Raw genomic sequence first — 18784 nt, 5'->3', positions numbered from 1 at the left:
TGCATTGATGACTCCTTATCTCTTTCACCTCATGAGGCCAAACTCTTTCGTATTATGTGTGCTTTGGCCTTGCAAAATGTGCTCCATCACTGGAAAAATCTATTAAATGTAGAATCTAATACTTGGTGGAACACTCTTTGCCTGAATGTTAAATATGAAAAGGCCATTGCCTTGAAGCATAACAATTTGATTTCATTTTCAGAAATCTTAGTCACCATTATTATCTCATTGCAATGTATCACATGACACCTGATCTTTGGTATAGATGTGTCTCGTCATCCTTCTCCTCTAATGACACTTGATTGGCCATTGTCTTACTCTCCAATATTGTAAGCAGATTATTATGATTATATTGTGTATATGTATTGCTTGCCCACATGCTGTATGCATTTTGTATTATATTTCCTCTCTGTGTATGACTTGTTTATTGTATCTACATATTGTTTTATTCATTGTACATAAATAAAACTTTTTGAACTGAAAAAAAATGGAGACGTTATCCACTTGGGCTGCTGTCAATAGGGAGAGGAGGAGATAGTGGATGCTGTGGATGGGCCATTGGCCTTTATCTGCCATCATGTTACTATGTTTCCATAACCATAAAGTTCTATGACATCACAATGCAGGTGTAAAGAGCCTTAGCCTATAGCAGTGGTCTCAAACCCGCAGCCTGCCAGGCACTATTATGAGGCCCTCGGTATGTTTATCATAATCACAAAAGTAAAATAAAAGAGTTTCTTGACCATACGTCTCTCTAGCAATAAATGACAATATTATTATTAAGACTTAGCCAAAAGGAAAGATTTAGAAACTATAAAAGAGTTTTACCTCATGCAAAATTGTCATTTCTTTAATAACACATTAACACTTTTTTTTCTCAGGCCCTCCAAGTACCTACAAATCCAAAAGGTGGCCCTGCATAGGGTTTGAGTTGGAGACCACTGGCATACACCGATATGAATGTGCTGGCTGGATAATGCTTCCATACCCATTGCTTGCCCATGTCACCTCCCCTCCCAAAAGAATATTAGAAAAATTCAAGAGCATGTGCTAAGAGGCAGATTACCACAAAACACTAACATGTTTTGCATTTACGCCTTTATTCCGTTATTAAGCACACATTGGCGCTTAACGTTGTTTAGTACAAGGGCCCTAAATAAATTGGACATTTTTGGCTTGCATACCCCTAATACATAATGGATTTACAATTTAAATAAACAGGATGCAAACTAGGACAATATTACCATTACCAAATAAAATACAATATCAGGTCACGCTGGAGACCAAATCAATGTGCATACGTTGCAGATAAAAATTGACAAATCCCAAACCTTAGCCTTTCTCTCTTTTTTTCCATCATTTATTTCCATGCTAATATATTGTTTTAAAACATTCTTCACGCTTCTGGAAATTGAAATGATCTAAGTATTCCTGAACACTGAGTTCAATGCTTCCCTACATATCTATTTCCTAATGAGAGAGCTTTGGAAATTCTCCTTTTTAAAATGGTATCACTTAATTAGATGGTGTATATTAACATCAGACAATTTAGGGTAAAAGCTTTGACTGCATCTTCTGCGTAATCAATCATCCTGGCAGGTCTTGCATATGGCTGCTTCACTTAATGGTTAAAAATCTTTTTTTGCTCTATCCACAGTCAACTTCTAGACAATAGAATATAGAATGTTATTCATGTTATTATTCTCTCATCATCAATATTAGATAAGGTTGCCAAAATCTGTTAGCAGTGACAGAATGACTGGACATCAGTAAGAGAAAGTATACTTCCTGAACTTTATATTCTACCTTCACTGGGCAGTAACCAAGAGAATTTTGACCAAGAGCGGATAGTGTAGCTGGTTTTAAGAAAGGTTTGGACAATTTCCTGGTGGAACAGTCCATAGTCTGTTATTGAGAAAAACATGGGGGAAGCCACTGCTTGCCCTGGATCGGTAGCATGGAATGTTGCTACTCTTTGGGGTTTCAGAATCTTGCTATTCTTTGGGATTCTGTATGGAATGTTGCTACTCTTTGGGGTTCCGGAATCTTGCTATTCTTTGGGATTCTGTATGGAATGTTGCTACTTTTTGGGGGTTCTGGAATCTTGCTATTCTTTGGGATTCTGTATGGAATGTTGCTACTATTTGGGGTTCCGGAATCTTGCTATTCTTTGAGATTCTGTATGGAATGTTGCTACTCTTTGGGGTTCCGGAATCTTGCTATTCTTTGGGATTCTGTATGGAATGTTGCTACTCTTTGGGGTTCTGGAATCTTGCTATTCTTTGGGATTCTGTATGGAATGTTGCTACTCTTTGGGGTTCCGGAATCTTGCTATTCTTTGGGATTCTGTATGGAATGTTGCTACTCTTTGGGGTTCCGGAATCTTGCTATTCTTTGGGATTCTGTATGGAATGTTGCTACTCTTTGGGGTTTCGGAATCTTGCTATTCTTTGGGATTCTGTATGGAATGTTGCTACTCTTTGGGGTTCCGGAATCTTGCTATTCTTTGGGATTCAGTATGGAATGTTGCTACTCTTTGGGGTTTCAGAATCTTGCTATTCTTTGGGATTCTGTATGGAATGTTGCTACCCTTTGGGTTTTGGCCAGGTACTAGGAACCTGGATTGGCCACCATGAGAACGGGCTACTGGGCTTGATGGACCATTGGTCTGACCCAGTAAGACTTTTCTTATGTTCTTAACTAACTTCTAATTGTCCTAAGATGTGAAAAGAACCATATCAAAATCTGAAAAGCGGCAGCCTTGTTCTTTGACATTTTCTGGTAGGGAACAAAAATTTAAAAAATAAGCTGGATTCTAGAGGGAAGGCCTAGGACAAAGGTATCCAAATTTGTCTTTTAAGACTCTTCAAGTATTTATTTATTTATTTTAGTATTTATATACCACTTATTACCTAAGTGGTTTACAAGCATTTTTTCCTTTCTGTTCCGGTGGGCTCAGACTCTATCTAATATACCTGGAGCAATGGGGGAATAAGTGACTTGATTATATCACCTATTATATATGCAGGATAACAGAGAAATATCACAATCCCCAAATTATCCCTCTCTTCCAGATATTGATTTTAAGGAAAATTCAAAATCTTCAGAGCTCTGAAGATTTTGAATTTTCCTTAAAATCAATATCTGGAAGAGAGGGATAATATGGGGATTAAGTGACTTGCCCAGGGTCACAAGGGGTGTGAACAAGTGTCAAGTGATGTTGGGGAGTGTTGGGAAATGTTGCATAAGTGTCAGGGAGTGTTGGGTGGGTGGTGGGGAGTGTCAAGTGGGTGTTGGGGATGTTGGTGAATATTAGAGAATATCAGATGTGTGTTGGGGAGTGTCGGGGGTTCAGGGGATTGACAGGGCTAGTGGCAGGAAGGAATGGGCATCCCTCCTGCTCGGGGACTTCGAGGAAGGGTTATAGGGGTGACAGTGGGAGGGATTGGGTATTAGAGAATGACACGGGGAAAAAATCTGTCCCCGTCACCGCCCCGTCCCCGGCCCACCATCCTCTGCACCGCCCCGTCCCCGCCATTCCATTCACCGCCCCGTCACCGCCCCTGCCATCCCTTTCACCGCCCCGTCACCGCCACTGCCATCCCATTCACCGCCCCGTCACCGTCCCCGCAGCATCCATATAAGCCGAGTTTGCCGGCTTCCTTTTTCCCTAGCCGCACGCGTTCAAAAAGCCGTGCATTTAGCCAGCTCCCTCCCTCCACCTCACCTTAAATTTCGAGTTTTCCGGCTTCCTTTTTTCCGAGCCGCACGTGTTCAAAAATCCGTGCACGCACGGCTGCGCGAGTCAATCAAACTTCTCCTCTCCTGCAACTTCCTGTTTCCGGTTGCGTCAGAGGAGAAGATTGATTGACTTGCGCAGCCGCGCGTGCACGGATTTTTGAACACGTGCGGCTCGGAAAAAAGGAAGCCGGAAAACTCGAAATTTAAGGTGAGGTGGAGGGAGGGAGCTGGCTAAATGCTACGGGCGGGCGGGCGGTGGCTGCGGGGACCGCGCGATCCTTGATACCTCACTGCGGAGACATGACCATTCACCGCCCCGCGGGCGGTGAATGGCCTTGTCCCCGTCGCCGCAGCGACTGCTAGTTTTCTTTCCCGTTTTCGGCGGGTGACCCGCGGCTAAAATGCGGTGGCCGCGGGTAAACCGCCACCGTGTCATTCTCTATTGGGTATCCCACCTGTCAGCCAAGTTTGGTGGGTGGGGAGTTTAGGGGTTCCCTGCCAATCAGCTGACGGAAAGGTATCAGTTACAATTCTCTAACCAGCACCTATGGTATGGGTGCTGGTTATAAAATTGGGCCTGTTAGGCGGGGTTGGGTATCTGTCCCTTAGGGCAGATGTGATTCTGTATAGGATGCCGGTGTGCAGGTCTCAGCCGTTGCTGCAGAAACTGGCGTCCTATACAGAATCTCCCCCCAAAAGGGCCCAAATATACTTTTTATGCAAGTAGACATCTGCATCATTTTATGAAAGCCTTTTTTTTTTTTTTTTAATGCCAAACATGCTTTCCCCATCAATGAGCCTTTAAAATATTTCTCCCCTAATATCTTGATGATATCAGTGCTGGGTCAAGAGTTGCCTGTTCCTTCCCGAAGGGGGAAAGGTTGGTAGCAGCAGCTCGGAGTTTACTGAAAGTAGCGCTTCACGATCTCTTCCTGGAGGACCTTCCTGGTCAGTTTGATTAGAAACAGGGCAGTGCATGCAAATTTATCTGATGCATATTCATTATGGATATCCTGAAGACCAGACAGACTAGGAGTATTCCAGGACTGGCTTGAGAAACAAGGGTTTAAGGAGGTCCAGTAAGACCACTAAGTACTTCTTAAATTCCCAGGAGGATCAGAGGGATCTTATAGTTAGAGAAGCAGGCTAAGAACCAGGATTCAAATCTCACCAATATTCTTTGTGACCTTGAGAAAATCACATAACCGCCTTATTGACTTAGATAACTTACCTCAAAGTACTACTGAAAAGACGTTGTCTAAATTTAGCACCGAAGGCTCCTTTTACTAATGTTTACCGTGTGCTAATGGGGTTAGCGTGTTCTATCGGTCTATAAAGCAGGGCAGCAGATAGTAAAAGGCGCCCGCAGGATTATTATCCTTGCTGAATTATAAATGATCGAGCTGAGGCAGACACAGAAAAATAGCTTAGCCGAAGTCCTCTAAAGTGTTAAGAAGAGCCTGACCTACAAAAAACCCCAGTCTTCCTCCCGACTCTTGGTCCCAAGTGCTTAACTGCTCCTTCCTTCCATCTTATTCTACCAAAAAATGAAACTACAGATAAGGTAATATCAGGGGTTTTTGTTCTAATGCAGAGCAAGAAAACATTGCCAGGATGTAAAAGAGAGAGAATCCATCAGGGACCCTGAAATCAATACAATGCAATTCAATTATTCATTCTCGGTATTTTGGGTTTCAACTAAAAATACACAAGTCATATCTGTTCATTCTTGTACACATGTGGGAGAGTTCCAGTATTTTTTGAAATCATGTACCATTTTTTATTTTTAGTTTTGGGGACTGATATTTTTACCATTCATGAATGTCATTTTTTTATTTTTTTTTGGGGGGGAGAGGGAAGAGTTTTCTTATTTTTTATATTCCACTGCTGTATGCAGCCTTTTTTTAAGAATGAGGAGGAGGTGTAAACCTATTAATTTACTCTACGATTTTTGGAATGTGCCAGACATCTTGTTTGATCCTCACCTAAGGTAGTTGTCCATTGAGAACTGGGCCAAAACCAAACCTTGCTACACAGAGGATGCAGAGAACTATTATATTTCAAAGCTATTATCACTTGTAAAAGAGTTATAATTAATTTGCACTTTTTGCCACTTATGTTATAGGAACTCGTACAATTGCCCGTGGCAATAAAACTCAGGAATTTCTTGCAGTTACTATAGTTTAATAACTAAAATTAATGTGCATAAACCATAGAGCTTTCACCTTTAACTGAACAGCAAAATGCTGGGAACGCCCCTAAAAGTTAACACATAGGAATGCCTAAGCTCCGTCCTCATCTGCACAAGCCTCAAACACTTTAAAATCCTAAGTAGCAACATTCTAGAGCTCAGATTGTGATGTCATAATGCCTCATTCCACCAATGGCTAAGCTCCGTCCTCATCTGCACAAGCCTCAAACACTTCAAAATCCTAAGTAGCAACATTCTAGAGCTCAGATTGTGATGTCATAATGCCTCATTCCACCAATGCCTAAGCTCCGTCCTCATCTGCACAAGCCTCAAACACTTTAAAATCCTAAGTAGCAACATTCTAGAGCTCAGATTGTGATGTCATAATGCCTCATTCCACCAATGCCTAAGCTCCGTCCTCATCTGCACAAGCCTCAAACACTTTAAAATCCTAAGTAGCAACATTCTAGAGCTCAGATTGTGATGTCATAATGCCTCATTCCACCAATGCCTAAGCTCCGTCCTCATCTGCACAAGCCTCAAACACTTTAAAATCATAAATGTTCGAGGCTTGTGCAGTTAAGGCAGCACTTGCAGGAGTGGGGCAAGGACAGGAACAGCAACAAAACTCAAGGGGATGGGACAGGGAAATTGAGGAAAGTTTGTCCCCGTGTCATTCTCTAACCAATCAAACAAAAAGTAAATCCCTGTGAAAAAAGCAGGGCTCTTGAGATTCTCCGAGCCCCCTGAAGGCCCTGAATTTGATTGGCTGAACAGCATCTGCCTGTTGCCTGCTGGACCAATCAAATTCAGAGCAGTGCCCTCTGAGCCTTTAGGAGTTGGGGCAAATCCCCTGAAGACCCTGACAGCATGCCACTGGTAATGGGCAACTAACATTTATAGAACTGCACTTAATGCTGCATTAGTCAGTGCCTCTTTTGTAGGTGACCTATATAGAATCAAGTCCTTAGTGTATCTTAAATAGGAGGTGGTAAGAGCTTCTGCGTTACATCTTTTGCAAGACCCATATGCTAATGGAAAAATTAGTGTGGGTTCTGCAAAATATAAATATGTATATTAAGCATGGCCTCAATACTGTCACATTAGAACTGTCCCACATTAGCGTACACAAAGGCCAGATTTTGCCATGGCTTAGTAAAAGGGCCCCTTATTTCCTTTGTCATTTACGGGATTTTTTTTTTCTTCTGTTCATTTTTTTGTTTTGGGACAGTGTCATCAACAGTGTACACTGTTTTACAACTGCACAAATAGGGTACCATCTAATATAATAAAGCCCTAAGCGCGCATGTGCACTCCCACCTGCGTGCTCCCGTTTTCCGTGCACTGTAGGGATCCGCAGGTATTAGTGCGCATGCGCGCAGCGGCGCAGAGCCTGTCGGCCACGGCGGCTCTTGCCATCTGAAGGATGTGAACTGACTAGGGCGACGCCAGCGGGGGCCGGAACGGGACTAAGGGAGCTGGCCAGACCGCGGGAAGGGAAAGGGGGGGTTGGAGAAACGCTGCTGCTGCACAGGGAAGTGGTGTGGGGGGAGGGAAATGGAGGGGGAGGGAATGCTGCTGTGGCTGCCGCACAGGGAAGTGGTGGGAGAGAAATGCTGCTGCATAGGAGGCAGGGAGAGAGACAGATAGATAGAAAGAAAAGGAGAAAGACACAGGGGCAGGGAGAGACACAGAAAGACAGACAGACAAAGGGGGCCAGGGAGAGAGACAGACAGCGGGAGGGAGAGAGAGACAGAAATAAAGACACACAGACATATATTCTAGCACCCGTTAATGTAACGGGCTAAAATACTAGTATTTGAATATAAAGGCACAGTATTTCAGCAATAACTTGTGAAATAGTGTGAATTATGGTTAAGGTTACAAAATCGGAAATGTAGAAACCACAATGACCCATCCAGTCTGCCAATCCGCAGCATCCACTATCTCTACTGGGAGACTATTCATGCATCTACCATCCTTTCTGTAAAAACCGATTTCTTTAGATTACGCCTGAGCCTATCGCCTGTTGAAAATGACATAAAATGACATAGGTCCAGAAGCAAGAAAGGAGAAAACCCACCCCACTAATAGACAAAGAAGAGCAAACAAGGGGACAGCTGAGAAGTCAAATCCGGTCCACAAGAGTCTTTATTCTTATAAGTCCCAACCAGGATCCAAGTTTCAGCAATGTACAAATTGCCCCATAAAATTGCCTTCCTCAGGAGACGTGGAGGGGCATAATCGAAAGAAACGTCCAAGTCCGATTTTGATGTAGGGCACTAGTCACCCAAATTTGGCAGCCCAAAAGGTCCATTCTTGAAAAATACGTCCAAAAGTCTATATTTCTGTGTTTTATTAAATTATCATTAGGTGGTTGGGTGGGGGGAGGAGAAATTGAATGGTTATGTATATTTGAAAGTTATATGTGCTTATATTGACTTATTATATGTGATATATTTATGTATTGCACTATTGAAGATCGGAAAATCAATAAAGATTTTTTTTTTAAAAAGAAAAGTACGTCCAAAATATATATTTTTTTCCAAAAATCGTCTCTCTGTACTTTCAGGTGTTTGATCGTCCAGACTGCTAGTACGTCTATCTTTATACCACATTTTCACCCAAATATTCGTCCAAGTCTGAAACATCCAGAACAAGACCATTTGGATGTGGGTGGAGCCAGCATTGTGGGAGGAGCCAGCATTGTGATGGACTGGCAACCCAGACATGGCAACAGAGTAGTGGGGCACCTTACAGGGCACTCCTGTAAACTTCACAAAAAGAGTGCCAGTGCCACATAAACATCTCACCACAACTCCCTTATAGGTCATGGTGAGCCCCCCCAAACCCACTATACCCACCTGTCTACAACCACAATAGCCCTTATGGCTGCAGGTGCCACCTATATGGCAGTAGAGTGGGATTTTGGAGGAGTTTTCATGGTAGAAGGAGAGGGCAGTGCTTAGGTCCAGGATTATTTTTTATATAATTTTATTTTTCCTTTGTTTATATTTTTAGGTCAAATAAAAGAAATGAAGCAAAAAAAATGGAAATAAGAATATTTTCTCTATATGCCATTAGGCATATTTAAACTCTAGAAATTATTCTTTGAATTTAACAATTGCTTTCTCTGTGTTTAATTTGTTTTAGGCTTAATGTGGCTTGTACAGTATTGAAGAACTTTTTGGTTAACTGTACCCCAAGGTAAGGGACAAAGTCAAACCCTGTTGGGAACATTAAGATATATCTATGAATATATGTTATGTTATATAATGCCTGGATAGTAACATTCTCAAAATGGCTGCCTTGATCCTCAGCGACAATTTCACAAGACTGCCACTGAAAGTCATAACAGCCATCAGACGGCATGGATAGGAGTGACCGAGGATTGCTTCTGCTCCAATTAGGACATTAAAATAGTTATTTATACGTTGCTTGTTGAAATATTCATATTTATCTCTATCTCTACCTCTGTCTTTATATTTTTATCTTTACTTTTCATAAATTGTTTCTTCAGGTACTTTAGTTAGATTGTGAGCCTTTGGGACAGTTAGGGAATTTCCAAGTACCTATCTTATTTATTTTTATCTATTGTATCTTTTTAATGCATCATTTTTGTAAACCGCTTAGAAATCTCACGGTTATTAGCGGTATATAAGAATTAAATTAAATTAAAATTAAAAAAATTAAACTACCAGGATTAAAGTCCCAAAGGGGGGAGGAAGCTTGTTCCTTCTGACTAGGGGTAGAGGGAGGGAGAGACAAATGGTTCCTCTTGATTGGAGGGTGGGGGGAGGAGGAAGGAGGAGGGTGTGGCCTTCTGTTTCGGAAGGGAGCAGGGGATGAGCTGAGACTTTAAGCCAATTAGGTTCATTAGTGGCCAGTTTCATGTTTGGCTTTGGTTTTGGCCAAAAACAAACAGCAAATGTTGACTGCAGATTTGGTTTTAGTCAAAACAAAAAAATGGATTTGGTCAGCCCCTATCCAGCGGTGGTACCTGGATGCAGGGCAGGATTAATTCGTCGAGGCACACAGGTACACTGGGCCCCCTGCCCCGCCCCACCATGCGCCCAGTGCGGAAACAGGAAGCTGCGTCAGAGGGAAGCTTTGGGCAAGCAGCACCGCTTGCAAAATTATAGTTCCCGTTGCCTTTCTTACCCACGTTGCTTGCTTGTGTTACTTTCCGTCGATGGGGAGAGGGGAAGCTGCATTGCCGATCGGGGGGGGGGGGGGCCCACATTGACGATCGGGGGGGGACACGTTGTCGATTGATGTTAGAGGGGCCCATCGCTGTTTGGAAAAAACGGTGATGATGCCCTCCTTCATCGGGCCCCCCTGACCATTTCGGGCCCTAGGCATGTGCCTAGTGGGCCTATTGGTTAATCTTGCCCTGCTTGGATAGCTACACAGTTAACTCAAGACATCCTCTTTATGCTATCCTAAATTAACCGAGTAATAATCCAGGTACCACTGCTGATTACCAGTGGTGCACAGATAATGCCCAGCACCCCCCTGACTTTGCTCCTGGAGTGCCCTGACACTAACTGGATAGTGCCACAGTAGTCAAACAGCTTTTCCCAGTGAATTTTTTTCTCTCAAAGACCCGCTATATGGTGGGAAGGCTGGGGCATAAACATTTGATTTAGGCTTACTCTTGTTAGCTAATTGGAGCAAGTGTGGCGCGAAAGCAACAAGGAAAATTGCAAGTTAGGAGACCCGAGGTGAGGACTTGGGGCTCCTTTTACTAAGGTGCCCTAGCGTTTTTAGCGCACGCAGGGTTTTAGCGCGGGCTAAGCCCGCGCTACGCTTCTAGAACTAACGCCAGCTCAATGCTGGCATTAAGGTCTAGGGTGCACGGCAATTCAGTGCGCGCTATTCCGCGCTTTAAAGCCCTAACGCCCTTGGTCTAATGATTAGAGCAGTAGGCAGAGAATTATAGCAGCTAGGTCAAGATCCCACCGTCGCTCCTTGTAATCTTGGGCAAGCCCCTGACCCCCACTTGCACTGGAAAGTACCTCCCGTCCCTGAATGTACAGCGCTTTGAACTACTGAGAAAGAGCTAAATCTAGATTTAACCCTTTCAGGACCATAAGGATCGTAGGCCAATTTTTGTGGTTTTGACGACATTTTTATGGTAAAAAGGGCTTGCAGATGCCAAAAAATTGATTTTTTTTGTGAAATATCATTATTTTTATTTAAAAAAATCACACTTCTGGCTTATGGACAGTGTGGCAAGTGAATCTTCTCGTCAATCTAGCAACGACGCTAATGAATGAATGTCAGAACCAGTTTGTTTACATAAAGGCAGTATCATATGGAATCCGTACATATCAAATTTAGAACTGTAGACTATCCCAATCAAAATTGATAGGATTTTAAAGTTATGGGACAAATATGTCCCTTGGTCCTGAAAGGGTTAAACACTTGAGGGTTGATATTCAAAGCCATTTTTAACCAGCCAGAAATGGCTCCTAGTTAATAATAATAACTTTATTTTTAATCTAATCCAATCTTCTATTTGTGCGTTGCACTTACCTATGCAGGCTCAAGGCGACTTACAGAGAGAAGTAAGTGGAAAAAGAGAGAGCTAGGGAAGAGAAGAAGGAGGGGAGGGGGGAAGCCACACAGGTTCAAAGGCAATACCGCAATACCACAAATAGTTCAGAGCGGTTTACAAATTCAGTTCAAGGTCGGATTATACAATACAATAAATCGATTAATTTCTAGACCGCATAGCCAGATAGTTCAATGCGGTTTACAAAAGAGTACAAGGGACGAACAGATTGAAAGGGATTAGTTGCCTATGAATTTATTGAAAAAATGAGTTTTCAGTTGCCTTCTAAATGGAAGATAAGAATGGGATATTGAGGACAACTGCTTGAGATCACTGTCGTGAAGGAGAGTTGGCCCTCATGAATTTTTTAAATATTTGCAGCCACTAGCTGGAGGAGAAACGAAAAAAGCACGGGTTTTTCTCAGGTTCTTCTGGGCTGGAAAAACAAATAGGTCGGTCAGATGTTGTGAAGTTTGGTCGGTAGCAACTTTGTAGTAAAAGCAGCCCAGTGTGAAAACAATGCGCGCCTCCACAGGGAGCCAGAACATCTCGCGATACAATGGAGTAATATGATCGTATTTCCTTTGGTGGTATATAAGTTTGATTGCAGTATTCTGAATAATGCGCAGTCTTGGGATGGATTACATTACAAGACGTCGGGATCAGTCACCCAGGAAGTTACAATGGACAGTTTGGCGTAGACATAGCTAGCGGATCGCTGTTCTGTGTGGGGGGAGCCCAAAAGCTCTGCCCTAGCCCCAGCAGAATCCTGCGGCACAGCCTCCCACCAGCTTCCGACTCCCCCACCCTCCTCCTGATGTTCTACTTTAAAATCTTTTGGGCAGCCGTCGCATAGCGTCAACAAGCAGGCTGGACCCCGGAAGTAGAATGAAGGCCTCCAGGGCAGGCCTGCTCGCTAATGCTCTTTGCCAGCCACCCGAAGATTTAAAAGTACAGTGCTCGGGGGGTGGGGGAGCAGTAAGCCACAATTGTCTGCGACCGCCAGTCTTTGGAGAAGCCATGGCTCCTGTGGCCTCCCCCGTTCCGACGCCCAGCTCCTAGCTGGTTAAATCGCCTGATCAGGGCTAACTAGTCGTTTTAAGTGGCACCTGACTGGTTAGTGCTGCTGAAAATGACAGGTTAGCGCTTAAAGCAAAACCGACTATTCAGCGGTGGAGTTCAGCACTTGGCTGGTTAAGTGTCGCTATTCAGCTCTTAACCAGCCGAGGTCATTGTATAAATAGGACGGCATAAAAGTCGTTCCTATTTTTAAGCGAAGCTCCATAGCTGGTTGAGTGCTGAATATCACCCCTAGCCGGCTAGGGTGGCTCCATGAACCTGGAAATTCACTGCTGGAGCTCTGACGTGGCCTGGCATTGAATTTCCAGGCATAACACCAGTGGCAGTCAGCAAAATACTGGTTCAAGTATTGACCCCAATGAAGTTTTTTGACCAAATGCTTTTATGCACCATAAATTATCTTGATTTCGCAGCTGAAAAGTAGTTATTGATGTGTACTCCCTTGAAACAAGTCATAAAAATTAACAATAGTTGTTTCTGTAAACATTAACTCTAACTACCAAAATGACAAGATTATTCATTATTTCAATTTCATCAATCTTGATTTTTTTTTTTTTTTTTTACAGCAAATCTGTTTCTCCTTGAATCCCATCATTAATATTCATATTCATGGTAAACTTCTTTTAGAGGGTTGAGGAGGTATGATTGAGAAAAATATGTGTGTATTTTGCAGGGATTATTGTATGTCCTGGTTGTGCCTGGCAATGATATTGGACAAAGCCTGCTGGCAGATAAAGCACCTCAAAGAGTTTTGTCTTAGAAATCTCGATCCGACTCCTCGGATTGCGAGCAGACTCGCATCTCCTAGATGGCTATCGTGGTTAATTGGAAGGAACGGAGGGAAATTTGGCTAGACATCTGAATATTCAGCCAAAACAGAAACATAAGTAGGGGGATTTGAATCATTTGGGGACAAAGAAAGCTTAAATGTCATCAGCCACTATCCAGTCAAGTTTATCTGTTTTAGATCTTACTACATAGGTTTTTGTCCTAATATAAATTAAGAACATAAGAAGTTGCCCCCGCTGAGTCAGACCAGGGGTCCATCTTGCCCAGCGGTCCGCTCCCGCGGCGGCCCATCAGGCCTAGTGCCTGAACAGTGATCCCTGATTAATTTTATAACTTACCTCTAATCCCATCCCTATAATCTACCTCTACTCTTATCTGTACCCCTCAATCCCTTTGTCTTCCAAGTACCTATCCAAAGCTTCTTTGAACCCCTGTAGCGTGCTCCTGTTTATCATATCCTCCGGTAGCGCGTTCCATGTATCCACCACCCTCTGTGTGAAAAAGAACTTCCTGGCGTTTGATCTAAACCTCTCCCCTTTCAATTTCTCTGAGTGCCCCCTTGTACTTATTGATCCCCTTAATTTGAAAAATCTGTCCCTGTCTACTCTTTCTATGCCCTTCATGATCTTGAAGGTTTCTATCATGTCTCCTCTAAGTCTCCGCTTTTCCAGGGAGAAAAGCCCCAGCTTTTTCAGTCTGTCAGTATATGAGAGGTCTTCCATACCCTTTATCAGCTTAGTTGCTCTTCTCTGGACCCTCTCAAGTACCTCCATGTCCTTCTTGAGGTACGGCGACCAGAACTGAACACAGTACTCCAGGTGCGGGCGCACCATAGCACGATACAGTGGCAGGATGACTTCCTTTGTCCTGGTCGTGATACCCTTGGTCGTGATACCCTTGGTTGCTTATCTGTTTCAAATGAGGAACACATAGTCAGTGTTTCGACTTAAAAGAATAGCATGGCTGAAATCCACATGAAGATAAGCAGAGGCTGGATATCAACATTCAAAACCCCGTTATGTGGTCAACAAAGGGTGAAAATTGCATAAGTGATTTAGTCCCACCAATACAAACTTTTGGCACAGATATTAAGTTGTCTGTTTAGAAGAAGGAGGAGCCAAGGCGTTCTGGGGATGGGGCCAGATTTTATGCAGATAGTAGCAATATTCAGTTGGCCTAACGAAATAGATAAAGAATCCATTTAGCAGCCGAATATTGCCATATAGAGGATAATTCCTGGTACCGCCTTAATCCCTGTTATAAAACAGCCCCTAACTAACTTAATAATATTTGGCCATTAAAGGAGGTACTTATTAAGGTGTGATATGGCAATAATGTGTGTTATTTGTCCCTTAATGCATGTTGAACGGCGTGTTAGTTTAAGTTATTATGGGATACATAATAATGAGATGTGAAGCATGCAAAATGGCTAATTATTATGTAAATCATTTAACTTAGCTTGCAGTAAGCACTGCCAACTGCATTTTTTTTCTGGAAACATTTAACTACCAGGGTGTATCAGGATGCCAATGTATGGCCCAATGCTCCCAGATGGCATCTTAAAGGATCCAGCACAAAAAAAATACAGTGGCTCTTCGTCCCCCCTTCCAGAGAAACCCTGACCCCCCATTAATACTTCCACACCCTACTAGAAGAAGGGATGCAGGTCCTTCGTAGGGGGTGGAGGGTTTGAGAAATGTGTCTTTGGGGGCTGGTAGAGTGCAGGGGTATCTTTGGGAAGGGGCTAGGGTATCTCCATGGGGAGCTGCTGTTTTTTTCCCCCCGACTCCTTTAAGATATGCTTGTAGGAGCATTGGGTCATGCATTAGTAGCCCGATACCTGGAGAGTAGAATAATGCAACTTATGAGGTAATACTGGGTGTTATCAACGAAGGAGTTCCATGCAGCTTGCTTTGATGTCCCTGTGTTTACAATTGAGACAGATCTCAATGTTCCATGTGCCCTTCTCCTCCATTGCCAATTCCAGATTCCGTTCCTTTCATCTAGCTGCCCCATATACATGGAATAAACTGAGTCTGTTTAAGAGCAGACTGAAATCCCACCTTTAATCCGTAACCCTACTCCCCACTGCCCTAGCCAGCAGATTAATCATTCCCCCTAACTGTATCCATGGCATCCTGTTTGTCCGTTTAGATTGTAAGCTCTTTGGAGCAGGGACTGTCTCTTTCGTGACTCTGTACACCGCTGTGTATATAGAAATAATTAATTGTAGTAGCAGTATATTACAGTTATACTCGCATAAGCAATCTATACAGATTACCTGAACCCCCAAGTTTCAAGTTTCAAGTTTATTAGGATTTTATATACCGCCTATCAAGGTTATCTAAGCGGTTTTTACAATCAGGTACTCAAGCAAGTTCTATAAATAGCGCTTTGAGCTGCATGTGCAAATGTGGGATTGGGGTACAACGTACTTGAATAATGAGCCAATCAGCAGTGATAGCTGTCTTCCTAACCAGCAATTATTAGTGCTAATTGGTTATAATTTAAAAATGATGCACTCCTTGGAGGAGTGTGTGGCACAGTGGTTGGATCTACAGCCTCAGCACCCTGGGGTTGTGGGTTCAAACCCCGCGCTGCTCCTTGTGACCCTGGGCAAGTCACTCAGTCCTCCATAGCCCCAGGTACGTTAGATAGATTGTGAGCCCACCGGGACAGAGAGGGAAAATGCTTGAGTACCTGATTGTAAAAACCGCTTAGATAACCTTGATAGGCGGTATATAAAATCCTAATAAAACTTGAAAACTTAAACTTGAAAAAACTATATAAATTTAGGTACAGGATCTGCACCTAAAATTTACTTGCAGTGCCCAAAAGGGGGCATGAGTGGATTGGGGGGTGAGGCGTTCTTCACAGTAGACTAAGGGACATCTGCATCTAACTTTAGGTGTGAGGTTTCGCATCACATTTCCATCGATGCAAATAGTCACACCTAAAGTTAGGCGTTGCTTCTGGGCATGTGCTCGGTGTCTCTCAAACTTTTTTTAGCTCTGGCACGCTGAACGGAACAAAAGCTTTTGTGGCACACTAACCCCCCTCTTTTACTAAGGTGCGCTAACTGAATTAGCGCATGCTAAACCTTAACGCGTCCATAGACTAACACGGAAGTGTTAGCGTTTAGCGCGTGCTAATCGGTTAGTGTGCCTTAGTAAAAGAAGGCCTAAATGGAGCAAATGGTTTTTGTGGTACGATATAATTGAAATGATATAATTGCTAAAACCAACAAATTTGAGAGTTATTTATTTAAAGTTATTTAAGGTATGTATGGGTAATTGTAACAATGGTGAAACTAAAGTAGATAACATAGAATTGCTAATCAATGCAATGGATGTGCTTGTTTTTGAGTTCAAATTAACTCAAAATGTGGCTCGATAGTCGACAAGCAAACGCACATTTCATCATCCACCGTCTGCAGTCATTCTTTTTTTTAAATTTAATTTGTCAAAGCTGATAACTTAACCTCCACTTCTTTATAATTGAGAGCACTATCCCCACAAAAGAAAAAGCCTCACGTTTTAGGCAGAGCCTGAGTGCTCAAACCTCCACCACCCACATCATTGGCAAAAAAAACTTTCGTAGGGGATGTGCAAATGCCACTATATCAGTGCAGGACTAAAAACAACTAACTAAATTATCATGAGGATCTCAGTGTTAGAAAATGAAGACACTGAGCTCCTCACGATAATTTACGATAGTTGTTTTTAGTCCTGCACTGATATAGTGGCATTGCACATTCCCTATGAAAGTTTTTTTGCCAATGATGTGGGTGGTGGAGGTTTGAGCACTCAGGCTCTTCCTAAAACCTGAGGCTTTTACTTTCGTGGGGATAGTGCTCTCAGTTATAAAGAAGTGGAGTTTTAAGTTATTATCTTTATTTATTACCCACTTTTCACTTTATTTAATATAGTATTTGTCAAAGCTGAAAATCCAAGTTCGCAAAGATAAGAATCCAAATGGTAACAAAGCCTTCATTGCTTTGTTGCTCGAAAGGATAACTACTGCATAAAAAAATGAAAATAAAATTACTTGCCGTTAGTTTTCAAGGACCAGTCAAGTCAAAGAATGATGCTTATCTGGGCGGTTGTATCTTTACACACATAGACGCTCATAACATTGACAGACTCTCGAGTAAGCGATGTACATGTCATCTATTCTAGTGCATACTTATGAAGGGAGTTTAAAAAAAAAAAAAAAAAAAAAGTAAAATTGTAGAATCTATTGTGACACATCCAGAATCTCTTCAGGGCACACCACTGTGCCATGGCACACAGTTTGAGAGACACTTCTATAAACCATGCTTAAATTTATTCACCGTTGATAGAATAGCACTTGGGGGAATGGGATTGCCTATATTTTAGGCACAATATACAGAATTGAATCCTAAGTGATTTGCAAACATTTATAATTTGTTTTGTGAAATGAATTTATAAAATATTTGATAATAATATGATGCTGACAGTGTGACATTAGGGCTATGTGTTATGAGAGGAGTTGTGAGCCAAGACTGAGCTATTTTTGGAAACCGATATTAAACAACTCTTTGAGATATGTTTGACCTGTACTAAAGCATATTGTCAACGGGCTTCTCTAGCAGGCAGCAGGATGTCATGACATCCACTATAGTTAAACAATGATGATATATGAAATGTGATAATGCAGCTGTATTGCAGTTTTGTTTGCAGGTAATGAATGCCATGAATGGGCAGGAAAAAATGCCCTGGTGGATAGTCAAAATCTCTTATCTTTTCAACATTGGCACCAACTTATATAAGTGCTTGTAAACAAAATTATCGGGAATGCTTCTATTTATAACTTTGGCAATTTTAATCACAAAAAAAAAGTGAAAGCTACATATTTTGGATGGGATGTGATTTTTCATCAGTGTGAAAGAGGGAAAATTTTACACATTATAGTCAGCGCCATAACTCAGCTGATGAGCCAATAAGTTACATGGGCACTCATTTTCAAAGTACTTGGGCACACAAAGTTAATCTGGATGCCAGTGGGCATCCTACTGGCACCTAATCTAACCCCCCCTCCCCTTTTATGAAGCCGTATTAGCATTTCTGTCACTGGCCATGGCATTAAAAGCTCTGACGCTCATGGAATTTCTACTTTTACCGCCACAGCAGGCGATAAAAAATGCTAATGCGGCTTCATAGAAGGGGGGAGGGTGTCATTTGGCAAAGCCATTAAAAAATGATTAAAAATGTAGGCACCTAGAGGAACCTATAAAAATGGCACCTTCATTGAGTCTATGAAGGTGCCTTAGAAGGCCTAAGGTCGAAGTAAGTGTGGTTGATGCCGGAAATGACCTTAGACATTCTTAGGTACCTCTGTAGATGCAATGCACATCAAACATAAGGGCCAGAAATGTAGGCCTTCAAAACCCTGGCCTATATTTC

The 18784-nt window shown here is 42.4% G+C and overlaps 1 protein-coding gene across 1 annotated transcript in view; it reads left to right on the top strand.

Moving 5' to 3' along the window:
* SYT2 (synaptotagmin 2) overlaps positions 1 to 18784 on the top strand; it is a 155696-nt gene that overhangs the window by 21654 nt on the left and 115258 nt on the right. Inside the window, exon 2 of the mRNA XM_033918478.1 lies at positions 9086 to 9139. The gene's annotated coding sequence lies outside the window, so the exon portion shown is untranslated. The remainder of the gene's footprint in view (positions 1 to 9085; positions 9140 to 18784) is intronic.

The sequence above is a fragment of the Geotrypetes seraphini genome, chromosome 13 (genome assembly GCF_902459505.1).
Source record: "Geotrypetes seraphini chromosome 13, aGeoSer1.1, whole genome shotgun sequence".
NCBI classification, from domain to species: Eukaryota; Metazoa; Chordata; class Amphibia; order Gymnophiona; family Dermophiidae; genus Geotrypetes; species Geotrypetes seraphini.
The sequence above is the reverse complement of the archived record's forward strand: the minus strand, read 5'-3'. Positions and strand labels throughout refer to the sequence as shown.